The sequence below is a fragment of the Lygodium microphyllum genome, chromosome 23, assembly GCF_053477565.2.
Source record: "Lygodium microphyllum isolate KBCC chromosome 23, Lygodium_microphyllum_v1.1.10, whole genome shotgun sequence".
Classification (NCBI taxonomy): domain Eukaryota; kingdom Viridiplantae; phylum Streptophyta; class Polypodiopsida; order Schizaeales; family Lygodiaceae; genus Lygodium; species Lygodium microphyllum.
The window spans coordinates 138,200,806-138,223,351 of record NC_141157.1 but is presented as its reverse complement, the minus strand read 5'-3'; positions in this window follow the sequence as shown (position 1 = coordinate 138,223,351).

The following is a 22,546-nucleotide window of genomic DNA, read 5'->3' as shown; positions in this document are numbered from 1 at the left end:
AACCATTAGGGCCAAAAACGCTTCAAAAAATGCACTTTTGTTAATCACGGGATCAAGGAAAGGGGCAAAGAGAGTTCGCCACGTGTGCAAGAATATGGTATTCTTGTCTCCTCTTTTTTAGAGATAGTGGAGTCAATTTCGTGATTCTCTCTTCTTTTTTAGCCAAAACCCCTAAAGTCTGACATGTTTTGGAGTCCCAAAGATGTTATTTACTTACAAATCTGACAAAATACGTGACAGAGATGTGATGAAATTAAGAATGAGTTTTTTGAAAGTAGGGAGATCTTTCAATATTGTTTTTGGCGCCCAATACATACTCATTTGTGTTCTTGGCGCTACTTTTTAGTTCATTCACTCCTCTTTGAGCTTCTTTCTCTGCGCTTTCATTCTTTTCATGGCTTCCTCCAGGTGCCCTTCTCGTTTAATACACTCTTACACAGTCTATAGCCAGGGAGTAGATGGAAATTTTGAGCCCAAAACCTTTGCTGTAAACGATTGGGTTACCATGTTGCCATCTTGCAAGGGCTCTCATAAGGTGAAAAAAAGAAAACGAGAAGATATAAAACATCACTGGAAGGGGCGTATCATTGCCTTCAAAATTATGCCCGAAGGCTGGTTTGTCAAGGTGCAACATGTTTACATGGCCAAGGATATGCACTTGCCTCCAAACGAACGTGTTCCCCAACAAACACATTGTAAGTTATAAGTTGAATAACGTATATAATTCTTTTCCATTTATGCAAGTTCTAACAAACGGTTTGTCATTGTAGATATCTTTCCGTCAACAAGTATTGAATGGCAACCTGTGGAAAGCCTAAGTGGGACTTTCCATGCCATTCATAAGGTATTGGCAGACATTATTTATGCCGATCAAACTGTCTTTTTATAGTGAATGCAAGGTTTTTATATATTATGCACAGTATGTGGTTCCCTCTAAAGCGGATATGTATGGGAATATCGAAGATTTGCCATTGCCAAGTCTTTCATCTCTAAACTGGGAGATTCCTGACAAGGTAACGGTGCAGAGTTTCAAATTCAAAATATCTCAGGATATTAAAAAGTCCATGACAGCTGGAAGGATCTCAAGAAGAATACATTTATCATGGTTTATACCCCTCCATATCTTCGTGGCTTGCTTCAAAACAGCAAATTTACAAAGAACGAAGGTATCCTGGCTAAGTAGAAACTTTTCGGAAGAGGATTTGGACAATGCTATAGGGATGCATTGGAAATCTAGAGAGTGCGACCATAAGGGTGATATCTTGAGGTGCAGTGCATGCCCTCAATCCTTGGCTTTGGCTTACAGTATCCCTCGCCAAACTCTTGCTTTGGGCTTTGATTACAGGAGATACAAACTAAGATTGGGTATTTGGGTTCCCTTGGATTCCGATACAGATTACACACCATATAAACTTGCGGTGCACGTTTTGCCGCATGAAGAAGTAAACAAGGTGAATGTTACTTCCAATTGGAGTCTGAAAGATGTGAGGGATACCTTGGAATTGCTAGACAATACATCCCCTAGATATAAGTTCAAAGTGAATGGTGTAACAATTGGTAAAAGAGCCGAGCGCTCTTTCTTTTGTACGAGTTGTTTGTCTCCCACAATTGTGAGTTTTGAGCCTTGAGAATGAAAACTTGGCAGGAATTTATCTTAATAGACTGTCCTTAATATATTTTTTAATGGGAACTCATAAGGAAGCAAGATACCTTTCGAATGTGTATAAATAAAATGTACATTACTTTCGATTTACAAGTGAAAATTTTCATTACACAATGAGGTACAAAAATTGCACAAAAATGTACAAAGCCAAAATAATAAGGCTTGTGTATGCTTATGTTTGCTATTTTCATTCTTTATCGATTTCTTCAAAGATATTTTTCCTCACAGGGCCTTTCTTTGATTGTTGAAAAAATTTCACCTTTACAGGTAGTCTCTTTTCTTGGGGCTTAAGAGGGGATGGATCAAATTTAAGAGGAGAGAGCATTGGCATTCCTTTTTTCTTAGACTCTGTAGCAGTGGTCCCATTGCCTTTGCCCTTGCCTTTACCATTGCCATTGTCCTTACCCTTTCCCTTGACCTTTCCCTTGACCTTTCCCTTGCTTGTGCCCTTGGCCATTGAAGTTTTGGGAGGAAGAGGGGAGTCAGGATCATACGGTGTGATTGCCCTGTCCAGAATCAGCTCGATGCATCTCTCCCTTATCCACCAAACATATGATTCAGGATAGTCCTTACACTGTAAGAATAAATATTAAAAGTTAGTGAAAAGAAATGATGATAAGGGTTGCACAAACATCAAATGAAATTAACTTACATTCACTCCTTCTATTTGTAACAACTTTGAATCCACTGTTCTGCAAATGTTTAAGATAACTCTCCATCCACAAGAATGCGCATCGCTTTGCAATGGAACTTCTTGTAGAAGAAAAGTATAGGGCCTTTGAGGATCAGCAAGATCCTTGTATGTTGTATCCAAAAATGTAGAAACGAGTCTACCAGCACTGCAAAAGGAAGCTTTGTAAGTTCAAAATATTCTTTATAAATAAAATCAAAGTAAGTAATTTTCTTTCAACATACATTCATGCTTGACCATGAACACCGCTGAGAGAATTCATAAAGCTAATTTCCCTTGAAAGACAATTAATGTAGATGAGACTCCAATGCCCTCTGCAAATTCATAAAAGAGGTGAGTAGAAGGGTGAAAGCAAATGAATATAAATTTTCCTCTACAGAAAAAGAAAAATACCTTTCTACATAAGGGAAAAAGATGTGGTAATTTGTCACACTATCGAAGCTACGAAAAAATGGTGAAGTATTGGAACCAGATTTTGCAAAAAGTTCCACAGAGAGAAGTGGATCAACAATGTATATGGTTCTTCAGATATCGAGAGTGAGCGAGGAGACCAATGCCCTGTAGACAATAGCAAAAGCTATTCAATACAAATTTCATCCAAAATATACTTGAACCTAAAAGACTTAACTTACGCAAAAAAATAAAATATAAACCTTACCTTATGCAACAAAAAACCACGGAGTCAGATAGTTGGACATCCCTTTTTTCCAACATGGGCTTGTCCTCGGGAGATATACTAAGATATTCCTCCTCAGGTTCCGCAGAGACATTCACAAGAATCTGCCCATACACTTTGCCCATCCTCTCGCTGTTGACAAGAGCAAGTAATGCAGCTTTCCTCTTGTAAACATCGTCTTCAGTTTCAAGCACCTCCTGATTTTTTTCACTCAAGAAAGCCTCCTGCTGGGTGGCACCCCTTGTAGGGTAAAGGTGAGTAACATCCTCAACATTTAGCTTTTTCTCTTTCCTGGACAATTTTGGGGGAATGTTAAGGATTTCAAAGGCTTTTTGATCATTGGAAGGAAAGGGCCTCAGCACTTTTTCAAACCTATACCTGACTCTGCTGATGATGCTGAAATCTTTATTCATAAGGGTGATCCTATGAGCATGGGCGGCAGCAATGTAAGCGTCGTTCATGAAATCAATAACAAAATCTTCTGCGGCCTCTTGCAGGGCAAGAATGGCTGAGAGTTGCCACTTCTTATTTAGACCATAGACAGTTGCCACTTGAGACAATCTATCAGAGATCTCTTTAACGACCCTTATAAAAGCAGCTTTTGGAATGACATGCTGTGTAGCCCTCTGGGCTTTCCTTATCTCACTGAAACATCTCTGCATATAGAAGAACCTGGACTTCCTCTTTCTCTTTTGTGGCTTGGGAGGTTCAGTGGCTTCAGGAGATGTAGCCTCAGGTGCCATTGTAGGGAACGAGTCTTTCACAGGGCGAGAATCACCCTTTGCTTCCTCAACTTCAGGAGAAGAAACATTTATAGAAGATGCAAGGCCAACACCAGGTGTAGGGGGGATTTCTGTTGTAAAATGCTCTAGGGCCTGTGATGGACCAGCTACAATAAACTTGGCAGAGGGCTCCTCCTCAGATTCATCAAATTTTAACTTTCTTTTTCCCCCACTGTCCTTCCCATCCAGATACACTCTTCTTGCAGTTTGCTTTGTCCTTGCCATCCAGAAATGCAAAAATAACAACCAAAAGGACAATTCCAGAAATAGTAAATCAAACAGGCTAATTGGTGCGAAAAGGGACGAAATGAGCAATTCCGATACGGCGCGATATGAACAAAACGAGCACAACGGAACAACGCCCTCGCTCCGTATTGGACACCAGAATGCCGATATGGTGCGATATGGAGCAAACCAAGACTGCGTATGGACGCCCTCGCTCCGTATTGGCAATGCCACAAGGGTGAGACGGAAATGCTGATACGGCGCGATATGGAGCAAACGAACCCAGCGGATGGACGCCCTCGCTTCGTATTGGCCTGGTCCGTATTGGTGAGACGAAAGTGCTGATACGGCGCGATATGCAATAAATGAGAATAGCGTTCGGACGCCCTCGCTCCGTATCGGCACACCTCTTTTTTAAAAGTGAATAAGGAACGGAGCCGAAAGACCACCGATACAACGCGAGAGTTAAGAAACGGAGAAGACGCAAGTCTTGTATCGCACCGTATCGGCAAGCAAGGCGGGAAGAGCTCGAGAAATGAAAAGTGTACACATAGGAAAGATCACCACTTATATACCCACGTCAATCATGATATGTGTCGGACACGTGTCCGACGCTGATTGTGCCACATATCTGCATTTATGGTCCGTGTGCTACGTGTCAAGTAATGACTGGTCCACTTCTTTGCCACGTGGTTATCGGTCACGTATTGGCCAACGGCTACTGCCATGTGTCGGAAACCAACGGATACTGCCAGGTGGCATAATTCTGCGCCTACATAAGGGTGTGTTCCTCATCCGTACGTTTTTTTTCTGTTTTTCGGGAGCTCTGTTTGTGTTGCTAATACGGCGCGAGGGCGACTGTTTGCCTTCTTCGCTTTTCTCTCTTCGCGTCGTTTTGGAGGTTCTACAGAGTCTTCTTTCGGCTCTCCTCTCAAGTTCATTCTGCCCAAGCTCGTGTGACCACCATTGTGGCGTTCGCGCTTCTTACTGGAATCACCGATACGGTGCGAGGGGGCCTATCCGTCTGATTCGTTTCTCTCTTATCGTGCCGTATCGGCAGAAGTTGCAAACATGTCTGAACCCATAGAATTCCTAGGATCCAAGGTTTCTCCAGGAACTGGTAAAAGAAGGAGGCTTTCAAAAGGCTCAAGGGCATCAACATGTGATTCTTTTTCCTCTCCATCCTCTGCCACCAGTGTGAGAAGGCCAAGTACATCTCCAGGGAAGCGAACGTCGGTAGTGAGAGGTCAAGGAGTATCAGAGCTCACTGATATCACTCCATCAGAGAGGCTACTTGATTTTATGCTTCAGAATGGAATGGATATCTCATTCTATGGAGTTGTGAAAAATGTGTTTAATCCTGATCGGGAACTTGACAAAGTTCTGAAATCTTGTGAAAAATATATTGTGGAGGACTTTTTGGAGTTTGAAAATCTTGCAGGTCCTTCTGTTGAAGTTGGCACAATTGAATATATCCATGTTCCCATTGGGTCAACAGGAAATGAAAAGTCAGTATTTACTAAAAAGTGCAGTGCCCACTCTCTGGAGAGGTTTTATTCAAGAGACATATTTTGCTGCACTCATTCCAAAAACTGCAAGATGATGAGAAAATCTGCTGCTTTTATTGTTTTCAGCCTTGTCAAATACCCTGTGAAAGCTGAGGAGCAACAGTTCGAAGGAGCAAAATCTGCCAGCTTTTGCATGTTAGATGATCTGGTAGATGAAAAGGAAATAGAGGAGGTTGTAGATACAGATTTTGAGGCTTCTATTGCTGAGAATTTGGATGTTTCTCACTTCAAAGCTGAGACTATCATTGAGGAGAGCCAAGGAGATACAAACCCTCAACCTGATGAGAGTTCTCACCATATTTTTCCTTCCCTACCATGTATACCTTTCAAGGACAAGGAGTACATTTTACTGTCAGATATTCAAAAAAATTTTAATCTCAGGGAAGATTATTGTCTTGCAATTATTGCAGAGGCTTCTGAAGCTGCACATGGGATAATTGACACAGAAAATGAATCAAAGGAAGAGATTCTGAAACTTGATAAAGAAACTCTAGATGATAAGTATATTGATGCTGGTGAGGCCCTCTCTCTTTGTTTTGAAAAGGCCAAAGAAGTTGAGAAAGAGTTGAGTATTACTGATGAGTACTTCGATCGCATTCAAAGCGAACTTGGGATTTCCAATTTTGGAAGAGAGGAGTCTGAATATGTTAAAGAATTGACTAACACCAATGAGACAGCATCATCAATTAATTTATGGAATCCATTTAAATTGGAGTACGATGAAAATCAAGTGGTAAGATAATTTTGAATTTGCTTTTACACATTGGTAGGTTTACATTTCATGCTCATTCAGTATGGGTTTTATTTGCAGTTGGAGATTGCTGATATAGATAACTTCTTGGGGCGTGGCAAAGGATCGAGAGCTGCTAGTAACACCACCAAAGACATTGCACTTGGCCACTACTTGGCTAGGATTGATCCTGATTCCTTTTTTGTACTTCATAGTAGTTTCTCAGAGGATGCACCATGGCCGATACTTTGTATTAAAGCTATTACAAGGCTTCTAGGTTTCTTAGGATTACAATATAATGCCCACAAAGTAATGTTTTTGGAAAAGACTGCAGCAATTAGGATTTTTGGCTACGGTCCAGGTTACTCTACTTCTAGAGCAGGATACTTTTTGGCGTTTTCATCCTACGCCTTAGCTGCAGACCGAATTGATGTAAACACTACAAGATATAGACCTTATAGCGACGTTTAAAGCGACGAAAATACAAACAACAAAATTTGCCCCCGTCGTCGCAAAAAGCGTCGTTATTGATGACGCCATAGAATCGTCGCTATAACCATCGCTATATGCGTCGCATTTGCGACGTAAATAGCGACGCATATAGCAACGCATATAGCGACGGTTACAGAGAATTTGCGACGCTGATAGCGACGACAATAGCGACGCGTGCAGTAAATTTACGATGCAAATAGCGACGGTAACAGAGATTTTTTTTTTGGTGGCAGGGCAGCAAGCTGCCCTGCCACATATAGCACTGTGTGCTGTATGAGAGCCATACAAAATAGTTTCTGCACTGCTGCATACAAAGCGTTTGCAAACAAAAAAGAATGTATACTGAAATCATAAAACTGATGGATGAAATAAATACATGATATCGCATAAAATGCGATTGGTACAATCATAAAACAATATCACTAATACATAGAAAATGTCTATATAGATCGGGCGACTAAAAACTAAAGGTATGTGAGCTCTAAGGATCCAAGGGCGAGCTACAAATCGTCGTCCCCCGAAAGCTCTTCCCGCTGTAAAGGAGCATCAAACGGATTCTGCAGAAAAAGAAACAACATATCAATCCACCATACAATAATGCATTCAAATATCTCATGGTAACTACGGACAAGAAAGATGAGTGACTTACTGGGCCGCCGCGTCTATACAATCGGTCGATCAATGATCTGAGACCGTGCCTCTTCGCATATCAAGTCTCAAGGCCTTGCGGATCGTGATTTGTAATGGAGTGCTGCAAATAAAACAAAATGCTAACTGTTAGAAACATAATTGTTAGTACAAAGAATATCTCAAAAAAACAAATAAGCAAAACAAAAGAGAATCTTACAAAGTCCTCCAAATATGTCATGTGGCCGCCACTCCAAGATGATGTATCGATCTGGCCTCGATTCGTGCCCTCGCCGCCTCCCGCTGCTGACTCCAACATCTTGGCGAATTTGTAGCCTCCTCCCTCAGTCGGTGCCAGTCGTCTGCATCTAACCACTCTAGCTTTGGAGCCCCACTCTTGATTGCCTTGCGTGCGTCGGATCATCTATGTGACATGTATGCACGGATGCAATCCATCATCCAGCCCGTAGAGAATCTATCCACTGCGGCTGGCACCGGGAACTCCTCGTGCAAGGATGCTACTATGTACTCCTTGCTCCCCTCTGGTATGTTCCTCTAATGATCCAGGACGTTGTGCCGAAAAACTTGTTGGCACAACTCCCTCATGCGAGCCATCACCCTCCTCCCCTCATCATTCATGATGATGGCTCCTGACCTGCCATCCACTAGGTATCCATAATCCCTAGGAGTGTGCCTTTTATGGGCCCTCTTCCATCTCCGTCCACGCTCCTGGGCATATCCAGGAGACCCCTGAACATCCGGTGTACCGACGGGGGTACCCTCTCCCGGAGTCCCACTCAAAGGGGTGCCACCAAAAGGAGTGCCACCAGAGGGGGTGCCACCAAAAGGAGTGCCACCAAAAGGCGTGACATCTGCCGACGGCTGCGCAAAAGCCGGAGTAACTTGAGTGGACATCCCCACAGGCGTGACAAATCCTGGAGGTGACCGAGCTCCAGCTGAACGACGAGACGGAGACACCGCGTCCGTGTCTCCACAGCAGCACCCCCCTAATCCTCTTGCAGTCGCAGTCCCTCCCTCTGGCCCAAGTCGCGAGCGTCGAGATCGTCTGCTCGAAGCTGAAGCATCTGATCGCGCTGAAGCTGATCTAGCAGAGCGCCCTGACAAAGAACGAGACAGCTCCTGATCTGCTATCTCTCAGAATCTCGCGAGCTGATCTGGAGACATACGTGCCATCATCTCCTGAAACTCCTCATCGCTCATCCCTCGACTCATCCTGAAAATGTCGATACCTGCACAGATAAAAAATAATGTTAGAATAATCAATTTAAACTATACAAAGCACATTAATAAAATCATTTTTGAAAAATCCCTCTTAAAATGCATATCTTATCTACCTTTATGGAAGATCTAAACAACGAATTGAGTAATACAATTCTCCAAGAATGAAGTATTCTATGGTCCCATGTTAATCTCCTGACACAACTCTGCATACACTGGAAGGTCGATAGACATGTCACCACAAAATAACGAGTCTGTCTCGTTCTCAAAAAATTCTATGACTTCTGTATTTCCATCATTGTTAGCCGATGCGGGCTCCAAGCTTGCGGTTGCCTCCACCCCTTGTAATTTCGATCCCTCTATTTGCATATTTTCTTCATCTATGCCTGGAACATCGCTTTGATCGTATACTCTCGCACCTCGAGGAGTTGAAGGTATAACATACCACCATCGAGGTTGTCGGGGATTTGGATAGAAGATTACCTGTTCACAAACACTTACAAACCGTCTTCAAACCATTGTGACATAAACCATGTCGTATTACAATTAGCAAGCAAATGCCTAGTTGCACCTGTTCACAATGGGCCGGCAACACAAAGGTGTCGCGCAAATCCATCCATTTTTTTTCGGAATCTATTTCGAGAAATCCAGATGGACCTCGTCGAACTGTTGCGCCAGCTCCTCCAAGTACCACTTTGAACCACTGCACGTCGAATATTATCATGGAGAAGCTACAGTAATCCACCGTAATAATACTTTGCAAATTCCCAAAATACTCCATCTCATCCACAACCGTGTTCGGATCCGTTGCTCGTCACCGGCTCTCTTGCTCAAACCTTGCCATGACACCACAGTCCATTGTGGAGCGCATTTTGTCAATACGCTCCACCCGAAAATGCCGTCCGCGCGACCATGCTGCACTATATATTTTGTACTGCACATTGAAACACTCAAATTAGATGTAGCAAGCAAATTTAGATACGACACATTCTAAACCCCTCATTACCTTTGGACTACATCCCCTCGAGAACTCCCACTCCTCCATTGAGACCTCTGTCCCTTCGCTGGATGCTGCGGTCAAGGCTCCATGCAACCATCGTGTTGACATAAACCGTGGCATCTCCTCCATGCCTTTGGGATATCGAATCGGTCGGTGACGTGTACTGCATCGGAATTCAGCTCGCGCTTCCTCTCGATCTTGCCTTGCAATCTGGTACTTGGCGAGCCACATCTCCATGGAGGCATGGTGCAATATACAAAAGCGATTCACCTTCTCTTCCATTGAGGCATCCATTCTTTTTTCTACCCCATTTTCAACCACCACATCTCCAGTCAGCCTGTCATCGTCCTTCAGCGTCCATAGCATTTCATTGTCTGGTTCCACCGTTGGTAGCCATTGTGAGATATGCACTAACGCCTCTGACACCAACCAACCTTTCGCCATGCTACCTTCCGGAGGAGCTCGTTGTCGCACAAAGCCTTTCAGGGTTTTCATGAAGCACTCCAGGAAGAACATCCATCGCGTATGGATAGGTTCAGCAATCTCCACTTCATCCACAAGATGCACAAGAAGGTGAACTTGTATCGTGAGCATGCTAGTGGGCAGGTATTTCTCAAAGAGACAGACCGTCTCAACTGCTCCCCGCCTTGCGGATTCAATAGAGGACGTCTTAATCTCTTTCTGTGAGATCCATTGCACCAAAGTCGACAGCTTGTAAATGGCCCTGGGAATTTCTGGAGGTAGGCATCCTGCGATCGCGATTGGTAGGACAAACTGCCACAAATGAGAAAGCATTAAGAATAATGGTCACTTTTCAAATTTCAAAATGTCCACGCTAATTAAAATCCATTCTGTTCACAAACCTGACATATCTTATGCCAATCATGGGATTTTAGCCCAGAAATCTGGTCATCTTTAGAAAATGCGGACCTGAGAGAACGCATCATACCCGTCGGAGTGCGGATAGACTTGATTACTTGCTTCACAATGTGCTCTTCTTTGGTAGACAAAACCCAGGGAGCGCGAGGAAGCTGCACTCCCCCTTCAGCACTCGACTGCGGCCAAAGTGCCTCCATCTTACCTACCTCCTTTAAATCCATCCGTGACCCTATAGTGTCTCTCTTTCCTGTGATGTGGTCCCATAGCAAGCTGCCCACATTTTTGAAAATATGCATGGGATCCAACAAGTGGTTGACCTGTAAGTGGGTCCAATATGGCAACTCGTAGAAAACTGAGAACCGTCGCATTCCATTTGGATGTGAATCCGGGTTTACCATTTTCAGATCGTACCAGCTTGCAACGTTCATACGTGCTGGAGGTCGTCCAAGAAAACCTTCCCTGAGTTCATGATCCTCCAGCAAGAAAGCGGCGTGTCCTTGATATATCATCTTCTTCATGGTTTGTGACCTTCGGGAGTCTAACTGTGGCCCACACAATGGACATGCATGATAACCTGAGGTAACGAGACCTGCAAGGCAATCCACGACCTAGTGAATACTTGATTGAATGAAATAAAATATAGATATTATCGGCGAGAACAAAGGTCTGCTCACCTGAGCACTCTCCCAATCCCGGAAAGTCATGCATCGTCCACATGAGAATGGCTCGAATGTTGGCTGACCGCCGACCATCGCGCCTGCTCATATCTTGCACCGTGACCCCCTCCTCCCACAAAATCTTAAGCTCATTGACTAATGGACAAAGATACACGTCCATATTTTTTACTTTGTAGCGGCACGGGACGAGCAAGCTAAGGATGAGATGTCCTTTCTTCGTAGAAAGCCATGGAGGAATGTTGTAGTTGACAAGCACTATAGGCCACACACTGTAAGAAGTCGAGCGCAGACCGAATGGGTTCACACCATCCATGGCGAGACCGAGCCGAAGATTCCTTGGCTCTCGCGCAAAGCCTGGGAAGGTAGAGTCAATGTGGCTTCATGCGCGCGAATCTGCTGATATTCGTTGCACTCCATCCGTGGACCTATTCTGCACATGCCACGTTGTCAAGCTTGCCATGGCAGACGTGCAAAACATGTGGTTTATGCGGGGGATGAGCGGAAAGTGTCTCAGGACTTTTTGAGGGATGGTCTGCCCTTGCAAGTCCTGTCGATACCTGTGAGCACCACACTTTGGGCATGTCTCCATAGTCTCGTATTCATCTCGAAACAATATCCAGTCGTTGATACATGCATGGATGTTATTGTAGTCCATGCCAAGCTTCCGTAAAACATGTCGCGCATCATCACGAGACTCAGACATGGTGTTTGTAGGTGGCAATATATGATATTTCAATAACCTGAAAAAATCATAAAACCCCTTGAAAAATCCATCCATGTTTGCAATAATACTGTTAAAAAAAAAAACAATGAAGTCTGTGTGCAAGGTACCTGAATAACTCAGTCACACTCGTATCGCTCCAACTGTATTTTGCTTGCACACTTAAGAGTGCAAGCAATGTCTTCAACCGAGATACTCGGCACCCATCATATAATGGTATGGATGCTTCCTCTCTAAGCAGGTCAGATGTCTCAACATCTATGGGAATCAATGCATCGATCATTGCCTCCATCTCAGGCTCCAAGATTGTAGGCAAGTTGGGAAGGTTGTCTGTCTCCTCTGGCATTGATGGTATAGATGGGCCTTGCGAGTGGTCGATTGGCTCCTGCAATCCATCCATCGCACGTCCACGAACTCTTCTAATTGGCCGCAAAGGGTGCACTCCCCCTTGGGTCGAGACATCACCCCCCTGGATACAAAATTTGCCAACAAGACCCAATCTTATTGTGTATGGTTTTCAATTAGCTTGAGAGTACAATGCATGAAAAATGCTAACTTCAAATTACCGTTTGCTGAAAGTCTGCAATCGCCTGATCAATGATCTCAGATTGAAACTCGCCAAATCGTCGTATGTGTTCTATAAACAATCGGCGTTTTCGTCTAATTGCCAACTTGCATTGAGAGCAAGGACATGGGACACGCTGATTAAGATACGACTCGCGGTCTTGAACAATAGGACCTTCTTCGTTTGTCATCTTATCTACATTACAGCAAACAAGGCTTAAATGGATAGCTTTATGGAGATGTACGTCAAGTTGCAAGCTTACCATAAACCTTGCATTGTATATAGTAGTCGAGAGATTTTCCGATGTTATATCTCGACCTTGTATCATGCTCAACGATTTGTTTGTCCCGGTAGATAATTTTTTGTTATATCTCAGCTTTGAGTATAAGTAATCCATTTTAAAATTAATGCGCGCCATCTATGAAATTTTATAACTATAGTAATAAAATTTATTTCAATCAATTCTACTCATAGTCATAAGACCTGAGAGAAATTATCCTATACTCAATTTAAGGGTTTCTTCTTCTATAACAATAATTTTGGGTTCATTTTGATGAAGTACGTGGCCGTATGCAAAGCACATTGCATACCATTATCAATACGTATATTATCTTAAATTTCCTTCCCTTCCCTCTCCCTCTCTTTCTCTCCCTCTCCCTCTCTTCCTCTCTTTCTCTCACCCTCACCCTCTCCCTCTCGTTCTCTTTCTCTCCCTCTCTCATTTCCTCCCTCCCCCTCCCTCTCCCTCTCCCTCCCTCTTTCTCCCTCTCCCTCTCCCTCCCCCTCCCTCTTTCTCTCCCTCTCTCATTTCCTTCCCCTCCCCCTCCCTCTTCCTCTCCCTCTCCCTCTCTTTCTCTTTTTGTCCCTCTCCCTCTCTATCTCTCTTTCTCTCTCATTTCCTAAACAAGCAAAAAATAAAGTGATTTAAACATCCTCCAAGCAAAAGGGAGAGGGAGAGATACAATGCACTCTCCCTCTCTTTCTCTTTCTATCCCTCTCTCATTTCCTTCCCCTTCCTCTCCCTCTCACTCTCTTTCTCTCTCATTTCCTCTCCTAAACAAGCAAAAAATAAAGTGATTCAAACATTAAACAAGAAAAAGGGAGAGGGAGGGAGAGAGAGAATGCACTCTCCCTCCTTCTCCCTGTCTTTCTCTTTCTCTCCCTCTTCTATTTCCTCCCCCTCCCTCTCCCTCTCCCTCTATTTCTCTTTCTCTTTCTTTCCCTCTCCCTCTCCCTCTCCCTCTCCCTCTCCCTCTCCCTCTCTTTCTCTCTTACTCTCTTGTTTCCTCTCCTAAACAAGCAAAGAAGAAAGTAATTTAAACATTAAACAAGCAAAAGGGAGAGAGAGAGAGAGAATGCACTCTCCCTCTCTTTCTCTCCCTCTCCCTCTCTTTCTCTCTCTCTCTCTCCCTCTCCCTCTCCCTCTCCTTCTCTTTCATTTCCTCTCCTAAACAAACAAAAGAGAACGATTTAAACCTTCAACAAGTAAAAGAAAGAGAGAGGGAGACTCACCAATGAGATATGGTGAGCGTGGGCGGCTTCTCTTTGCAACGAGGGCTCCTCCTCTCCTTCGCGAACAACGACGGTGGCGGTGGCGGCGGCGGCGGCGACAGCGGCGGCGGCAGCAAGTCTCTTCCTCCTCTTCTCTCACAAAGCCTTGGCTCTCTCTCTCTCGCTCTCTCCCTCGCTCTCGCTCTCAAAAGGCGAAGAAAACAAAATGAAAACGGCGCTCTGGTCAAGCTTTGTGATTGATCTTTTGAACTCTTCCGCATATGTATATGTTGTCTTATGTTGCCTGAGGAGTTTTAGAAAAACATCAAGGTGTATCCAGACCTCCATTCTAAGAAACGCAAGCCTCCGCCTGCTTGCAACATTTGTTGTGATCTCACATAGCTCTCTCGAACACTCCCAAGCCTCATTCACCTGCCTTCCTGAATGGTTTCCTAAGAATCGTCTGCTTTTGAGCCTCCCATAGAGACATTTGCCAAGATATCTCTTGTTTTTCCTGAAAGTATTGGATCCTTTCTCAAGTGAACTTGGCCCCCATGAAATCCCATTTTCGATAACAATGCCTCGCATTTATCAATACACTCATCTGATAAAGATAATGGCTTAATGGAATATGCGTAGTCAAGATGCAACCTGAGAAGCTTATCGATTATTCTAATCTCTGCATGCAAAGTACAAATATGAACATTCTTAAGAGAGATGGAAAGAATGGGATCCCAGATGTCTTCTATGTTTTTAAATTTACTCAAATCTATAGAGTCTCTATTTGGGGCTCTTCTTACTGGTCGTAAACTACTCCAATCTTTGGATCCAATACTTTCCATGTAATAAATGCAAGGATATTTTGCATTTGCACCATTACATATTCCAAGCATACATTTGATAGTTTTCAAATTAGCACTCATATGCCATTCCACATTAAATTTACCAACCCCATCAACTACCAACATTTCGCCTTCACTTTGAGACTTAATGATATTTGGAATACCTGTATGGTTGAACATCTATTTCAACATTTGATGATTTTCAATTGGTACCTGGGCTGCACCAATCCACCAAATCTCCATCTCGGATTGGATCTTATGCAATGGAGCTTTGCCCTTGCCATTGCCATCGTCCAATGGCATGTTCATGAGGCAAATGCTAATTCTTTCCATCTTCTGTCCCTTTTGAATCTGTGCTTCATCCAACTTCAAGGCAAACTTTAGAACACCATAACTTTCTTCTACTGTGATTTTATACATGTGAACCATTGCAATTTGCACCTTTTTTAGATCAACCCATATATTGTTAAACTCATTGTAATAAAAAATTGCCTGTTTTTTTTTGTTTTTCATAGGACATAGACCTTTTGATGTGAATGTAATCTCCAAAAACATGTGGAATCTTGCGATTCATGGAAATTGTTGCAGACGAAACTGCAAGGGCTCGGGGCAATCCAAATATAGTTACCCTATTGCGTTTAAGATTTTTAAACCATAATCCAGAGATAGCATGATAACCTTTTCGACTTATACCCACAGTATCACATGTTTCTACGATTTCATTTGCTTTCACTGTGCCTTTTAAATCCTTCACTAACTCTCTCAGAGTTGGACCTCTCAAATCCACATTTTCTGGTGACTTAAGAATCCTCAAAATGTCTTTCTTATTCATGGTTTCCTTCAAAAGTTTGATTCTTTCCTCATTCTCTCGGATATTTATGCCTAGTATGTTAGAGACATATTTCTTTGTAAGATTTAGTCTCCTTTTCTTTGCTCTCACACACAAGCTGGTTATATTTTTTAATGGTCTCTTCCTCTCTCTAAATCCTACTGGAGTTTCTCTCAAGCGTGTTAGCTTATCCTGCAATGAATTGTTAACATTTTTCAAAATATCAATTTGACTTGTCAACTCTAAAATATTTGTTTGTGTAGTTTCTAGTGCTTTTTTCATTTCGTGCACTTGAGCTATATATGTGTAAGATGCAGAGTATAACCTCATACAATAGCCAAGCATTCCATTGTAACCTTCTCCAGCATATCTTATATAGTCATGGACATTCGAAAAAGGAGGTGGTTTACCTGTAGAAGGATCCCTGGGATAGATATTTCCATCCACCCACAAATCTATATGCTTCATTCCTTGTGTTCGCAACCTGTTGGCTTCAATCTCATCTATCAATACTCGATGATGTATACTTCTCTAAGATGTGTAAGTTGGATCTAGCTGAATAGATAGCTTGTATTTACGTGTGCTTGCGCCTGTGTTATTTGAAGTAGTATTGCTAGACATTCTAGCAAATGAACCGAGCAAGAATCTCACAGTGGTAGGAAGAAAGTGCAACAAAAGGAATGGTAAAAGAGAATAGTGTATAGAAAGAAAACGCATGAGCAAACAAATGCGAAGTTCGTACGAAAATCTTGAAAATACAAAATCTCTCGAGTTCCAAGACAATAAACGGCCGAAAAGGTGACCCCTGACCTGGATTAAAAGATGAGGGCAATTAATAGCCGACCTCTTCAATGAACCAAATATTCTCTCATTAATCACATCTGGACAACCAAATTTAGAGGTTTTATTCTTTCTAAACCTCAACTAATTAGCAACTTAATCACTTTCTTACAAGTGTCATTTTTGAAGTGTTTTTGGCCCTAATGCTTCTAAAATTGGAATTGAATTGTTTAGATCCATAATTACCATTGGCTTGGAATTTATGTGGTCGTCTGTCTCTTCTGCGTAACTTATCTTCAGTGTCGTGAGCTAGTGAGATGGCATCTTCAAGGGTAGCAGGCTTAAACATGTTCACTTCAGCGTAGTAATGTCCAAGAAGTCCAGACATATACTTCCGCTTATGTGTCATCTCTGGTACATCTTCAAGCATGCGTAGCTGTAGGAGTGCATTCCAAAAACGCTTTGTATACTGTGGAATAGGCTCACGATCCCGTTGTTGAAGTAGATCCCATTGGTTGATAGCCTTCTCATGAAATTGCAGTGGAAGGAAATTCTGCATGAACTTCTTCTTGAAATCTTCCCAAGTAGCAGGACATTCTATGCTCTTGCGTACTATAGTCCACCAAAGTGATGCTCTGTCTACCAGATGATTAGTAACACACTTGATTTTATCTTTTTCTGGATAAGTTTCCTCATGGAAATAGTCATCAAACTGGCTAATGAATGATAAAACAGTCTTTCCTTCTCGTATGCCATTGAAAGTGCGAAATTTGAAACTTCGTTTACTTATCTTTGATTCCTTGCGAATGGTTTGTGCTTCAAGAGTGGCGTCGATGGTATGACGAATCAAATCTTTAGCTTGAGGTTCTTCTTTGTCAGTAGACGCTCTTTGTAGTTTTGTCAATTGCGCTTGCAATGCTTGCCTAGCCCTTCGCTCTTCTTCCAATTGTAACATGATTAGATCCAGCTTTTGTTCCATGGTAGGCTCAGGTAGGTCGTCTTCAGTCATAGGATCATCCATATGTGGGGTCGTCATCCTGTAAAACTCAATAAACCTTTCTCACTCAAAATCAGGTTAGCGGGATGAGCGTAGCTCAAATTCGGGGTTACAAGGCTATGTATTTTTGGGTATTTCTTTCTCAATTTTCTGAAAATCTGCAATATTTCCGTCTTCGTTTGCTGAAAATACTTCAGCGAACCTGTAGATAGGTAGAACACCTTGCCATGAACAACTTTCCAGTTCAGAGTTTTTGCATAGGAACAAGCCTTCTAGGAGTTTTGAGCACTAGTCAGTTCTGACTCCAGTTGACTAGTATGACTTGCAGAGTTGCAAACTTAGCCGACTTACAGAGTTGCTGACTTGCAGAACTTAGGGAACTTGCAGAACTTGATTACTGTCAACTTGCAGAACTTGATTTCAGAGGTGCAGGACCTGAAGTTTGTGGACTTGTTTGCCTTGTCTGACTTGAGTAGCTTGGCTTGACTTAAGTGATTAAGCTTTAAAAAGCTTAAGATGACCAGTCGTCAGATTTCGTGGGGGGGGGGGGGCGTTTTTTTCCACGTCGCGAAAAACGCGGGCCTCCTCTGATGACTCGAGGTGAAATTTTGAAGCTTATTAAGCTTCTTAAGCTTCCTCTTAAGCTTTTTCAAAGAAGTAATGAGAAAAATAATGAAGCTTATCTCTGATTTTTCCACGACTTGATGAAGGAGTTGGATGCGTGGTCCTCTGCCTGCACAGCTTGGTCCTTCGCGATCTGACAGTAGAAACAGGAGTTCTTGATTGCCAGAAGTCTGCTTGTATCGATAGTTCGCGACGAGATTGACTGTAGAGCCCGATCGTTCCTGGAGCTCCGCCTTTGCCCGAGATTGGTAGCGATTGGAAGCTCTTGATCTCAGCTCCGCTCTGATACCACTGGTGCGCAGATCGGTCGCAGAATGCTCACGTAGTGAATCCGGAAAGGTCCCCAAGAACAATGAACTCTACCTTTTTGCACAAAAAACAATGTAAAAGCATGAACGACAAGAAGCAAGAGACCAATTGGGTTCAATCTCCCCCCATGCCTTGTGTGAGCGCTTCACAAAGCATGTATTTTATGTATATTTCCATCTTTATGCTCAATAATAGCCCAATTTACAAAAATATGACAAGCTTTTAGCTTTTGAGTTTGCTTTCTACAAAAATAGGAAAATAAAGCTAATGGACGGTGCCCATAGAGTCTGGCACGCCCAATCTCAATGTCCAAAATAGAAATAACATATCCGTGCGCATAAGCGTATACAAAATAATAATCAATAATCGATGTCTCAATAGACATAACAAAATATAGGCGTGGCGCCTATCAAAATATAATCCAAAGGTCGAATACTCGCTAGACTCCAATGCTTTCCTCCACCATTGCTGCTATCTCTACAATCAACTGAAGCATTCACAATTGTTAGTAAAATAATACAATTAAACCGACAAAAGTGAATACCTAGCAGTCTTCAGCTACATAAATAAATCAACTGGTTAGAAATAAATCCTAACCTTAATTTACTACGAGTGCGCACTCTAAACTCATAAACGTTTATTAATTTAATATGCATTTTGCGGAATCACCCGCTATGGAATCACCCATGTACACACTAAATTAATGAAACGCCCGAAAAGGACAGGCGTCCCCATCAACTTCTCGCACAAAGAATCCTCTTTGTGTATGAGCCCCGGTCATCTAAGTTTACGGAATCCACCGTAAAACCTCACGGAATCCACCGTGGAATATGCCTCCTGGCATCAAAGAGACACAAACACACTTAAGAGACGTGAGCCTATCCTAGAGGATGGGAGCGAGGATCTCATTAGCATGACCACGGCAGAATCACCCCCTCAACCAAAGCCAGGAAGGGCAACTGCACCCCAGACAGCACCCTTGAGGACAAGCCTTGATGTTGAAGGCCCACAAATTAGTCACACCCATTGGCCAAGGTAGTTTGGCACAGGAGAGGGATGAGCAACCGACGACCTCCTCACCACACTAGTGACCGCCCCAGTGACGTTAAGCCTAGGAGACCTGCTTAAGCAGCACCCCACCCTATGGCAAAATCTCAAGCAGTGGGTCGAGAAGTCATGAGAACAAGTGTCGGATCTGCAGGATCAAGACATAGAAACACAAATACCGAGTCTAACGCTACACTCTATGCCAAAATCCTTGCACATTAACACTTTCTGGGAAGGCACCGAGATGCATGCAGTGTTACCAGTCCTAGCCTTAGGAGACACAACAAGAAAGGGGATCATAGACATGGGAGCCGGGGTTAGTGTGTTGAGCAATGCGGTACTGCAAACCTGGGGAAACCCACCTATTGAGACCGCTCGATTTATTGTCATACTAGCAAATGGCATGAGGGTGAGGCCATTTGGGGTACTTGAAAACTAGCCAGTAAAAATCGCAGATGTCCAGTTCTCGGTCGACTTTATAGTCATGAAGGGGGTGGACTATGATGTCCTGTTAGGATGATCCTAGATGCGCAATACCAGAGTTATTGAAGATTAGGGTAACAGCTTGATCTTCTTAGGCAACAAGATGGAAACTGTGAGGGTGGAGATGGACAATTAGAAAACCTCACCAGAGTCAACTTGGATGCCATCTCCTCAATGCTCAAGGGTGACAGTCAGGTCAATAAGTCTTATGGGCCCTTGACCAAGTATATCCCATGTCCAGAAGACGAGCGGGATTGTAAGCATGTCCTTGCTACAATCGACTTGCCATTCTCGGACGAAGAAGTGCACGAGCAAGCCATCACGATAATGGGCGCGACGGACGGTACGCCCACTATACTAGTGTGCATGATGTAAGAAACCCATCTTGGGAGACCTAAGCCCGTCACCTTCCAAGTGCCAAGCAACAATAAAGCACTCCAGGAGGCCTTGGAATACTTAACGGACAAGCTGGCTAATAACTCAACAGCAAACCTCATGACTCTCCAGGACCTCTTAGGTAAATCCGAGTGGCAATGGACTAGAGTGCATGACTTGAACCTTATGTACAACTAGGCCTTGGTCGCGGATCAGCGGACAAGAGAAGTACCAAGCCCTACGGGACATTGAACCGACTAGTGCAGAGGACTCTAACGACGAGTACGAAGACTGCCAACCCTTCGAGGATGAAAGTGGGGGGAGGTGGATTCAATAGAGTACGACACGGAAGGGACATGCAATAGAACAAATACAGGCAGATTCCAAGCCGCAAAAAAGAAGTGCCTACAAGACAGAGCAAGGGCTCATGCACATGAATTGTGATTGTGCTTGGTTAGAATACATAGCAGCTATAGACCTTGAGCAAGCATGCCTAGCTCAACCAGGGATGACACAAGTGCTTAGAGCAGAATCATCATTTGAACTGCAACCACCTGGGGAGACCCCCTACTCTAACAAAGACGACGAGTTTGACTTTGGGTCAGAAATGAGCTCGAATAGTGACCCAGAGATACCTAGGCCGCCCAAGACCCGACGCACCGTCGGGGACTTACCTGTCCATCTGAGGCTCAAACGATTGAAGTAAGAAAAGACGAAACAACCCAAGGACACTCGAATAGAAGAGAAACGAAAACCATGGGACCTTCCAAAAGGATTTACAAAATTCAAGAAAGGCGATAGGGTAGTGATCTTGATGGGTGCCAAACGGCAAGGGCAAATGAGCGAACCAATCAAGGGACCAGCCAGAGTCAAAGAGGCGAACTTATCCCGGGAAGGGGAGACACCTTGACCAGTCTTCATTGCCAATGACTTGGCCGAGGACGAGGAGGCGAGTGTGGTCACCCTCTTGCAAGAGTATGTGGATGTGTTCTCATGGTCCTTGGAAGAGCTTAAAGGGGTAGATCCGAGTGTGGTGACTCATAACATACCCATGACACCAGACATAGCACCGGTGAAGCAACGACCATACCCAATGAATCCTAAGCATGCTCATGCTGTCAAGGAAGAAATTCATAAGCTGATGAAATCACGATTCATTTATGAAATTGAGCATACGGACTGGGTATCACCCATAGTCATTGTGATGAAGAAAAATTGAAAAATTAGAGTGTGCGTCAATTATAAAAAGGTGAACGTTGCTACCAAGAGGGATAACTATCCATTACCATACACTGAGCACATGCTTGAAAGAGTGGCAGGCAAAGAGGCCTACAATTTCTTGGACGGCTTCTTAGGATACAACTAGGTGCAGGTGCATCCTGCCGACACGCATAAGACTGCCTTCACCACCGAGTGGGACATCTTTGCATACATAGTCATGCCCTTCGGGCTGACTAATGCCCGTGCCACCTTCCAACGTCTCATGTGCATCATATTTAAAGACATGCTTTGCAAGGAGTTAGAAGTCTTTGTCGACGACCTCTGTGTTCACTTGACCTGGATGGAACACTTGAACAAAATCCAAGCAGTCTTTGATCGGTGTCGCCTATATCATCTCTCCGTGAACCCCTTGAAATGCCAGTTTTGGGTGAAACATGGATGCATCCTCGGCCATGTGGTGTCGAAGAATGGCATTTTCACTGACTTCTCGAAGGCCAGGGCTATTGTCGACCTTCCACCACCAACCAACTACAAGGGAGCTCAATGCTTCTTAGGCCATATGGGATACTATCGACGGTTTTTGTTGAATTACGCATTGATAGTAAGACCTTTGTACAAACTTCTGATTGTCTTCGAATGGACTGAAGCCTGTCAACATGCATATGAAGAGCTAAAGAAGGCTCTAACCACATCACCAATTCTACGAGCCCCGGACTGGACTATAGCCTTCCACGTGCATATCGATGCTTCTAAAATTGCGGTGGGGGCAATGTTGTGCCAACGTGGCGAGCACAACCTAGACTATCCAGTAAGCTTTGCAAGCCGACAACTGACGGAGACAAAAATGAATTACTCAACGACCAAAAGAGAGGGCTTGGCCATGGTGTTTACTGTGAAGAAGTTCCGGCATTATCTATTGGCTACACCCTTTAGCTTCTTCATAGACCATCAAGCCTTGCTATACCTAGTGAACAAACCTTGTGCTACGGGACGCATTGCTCAGTGGCTCCTTC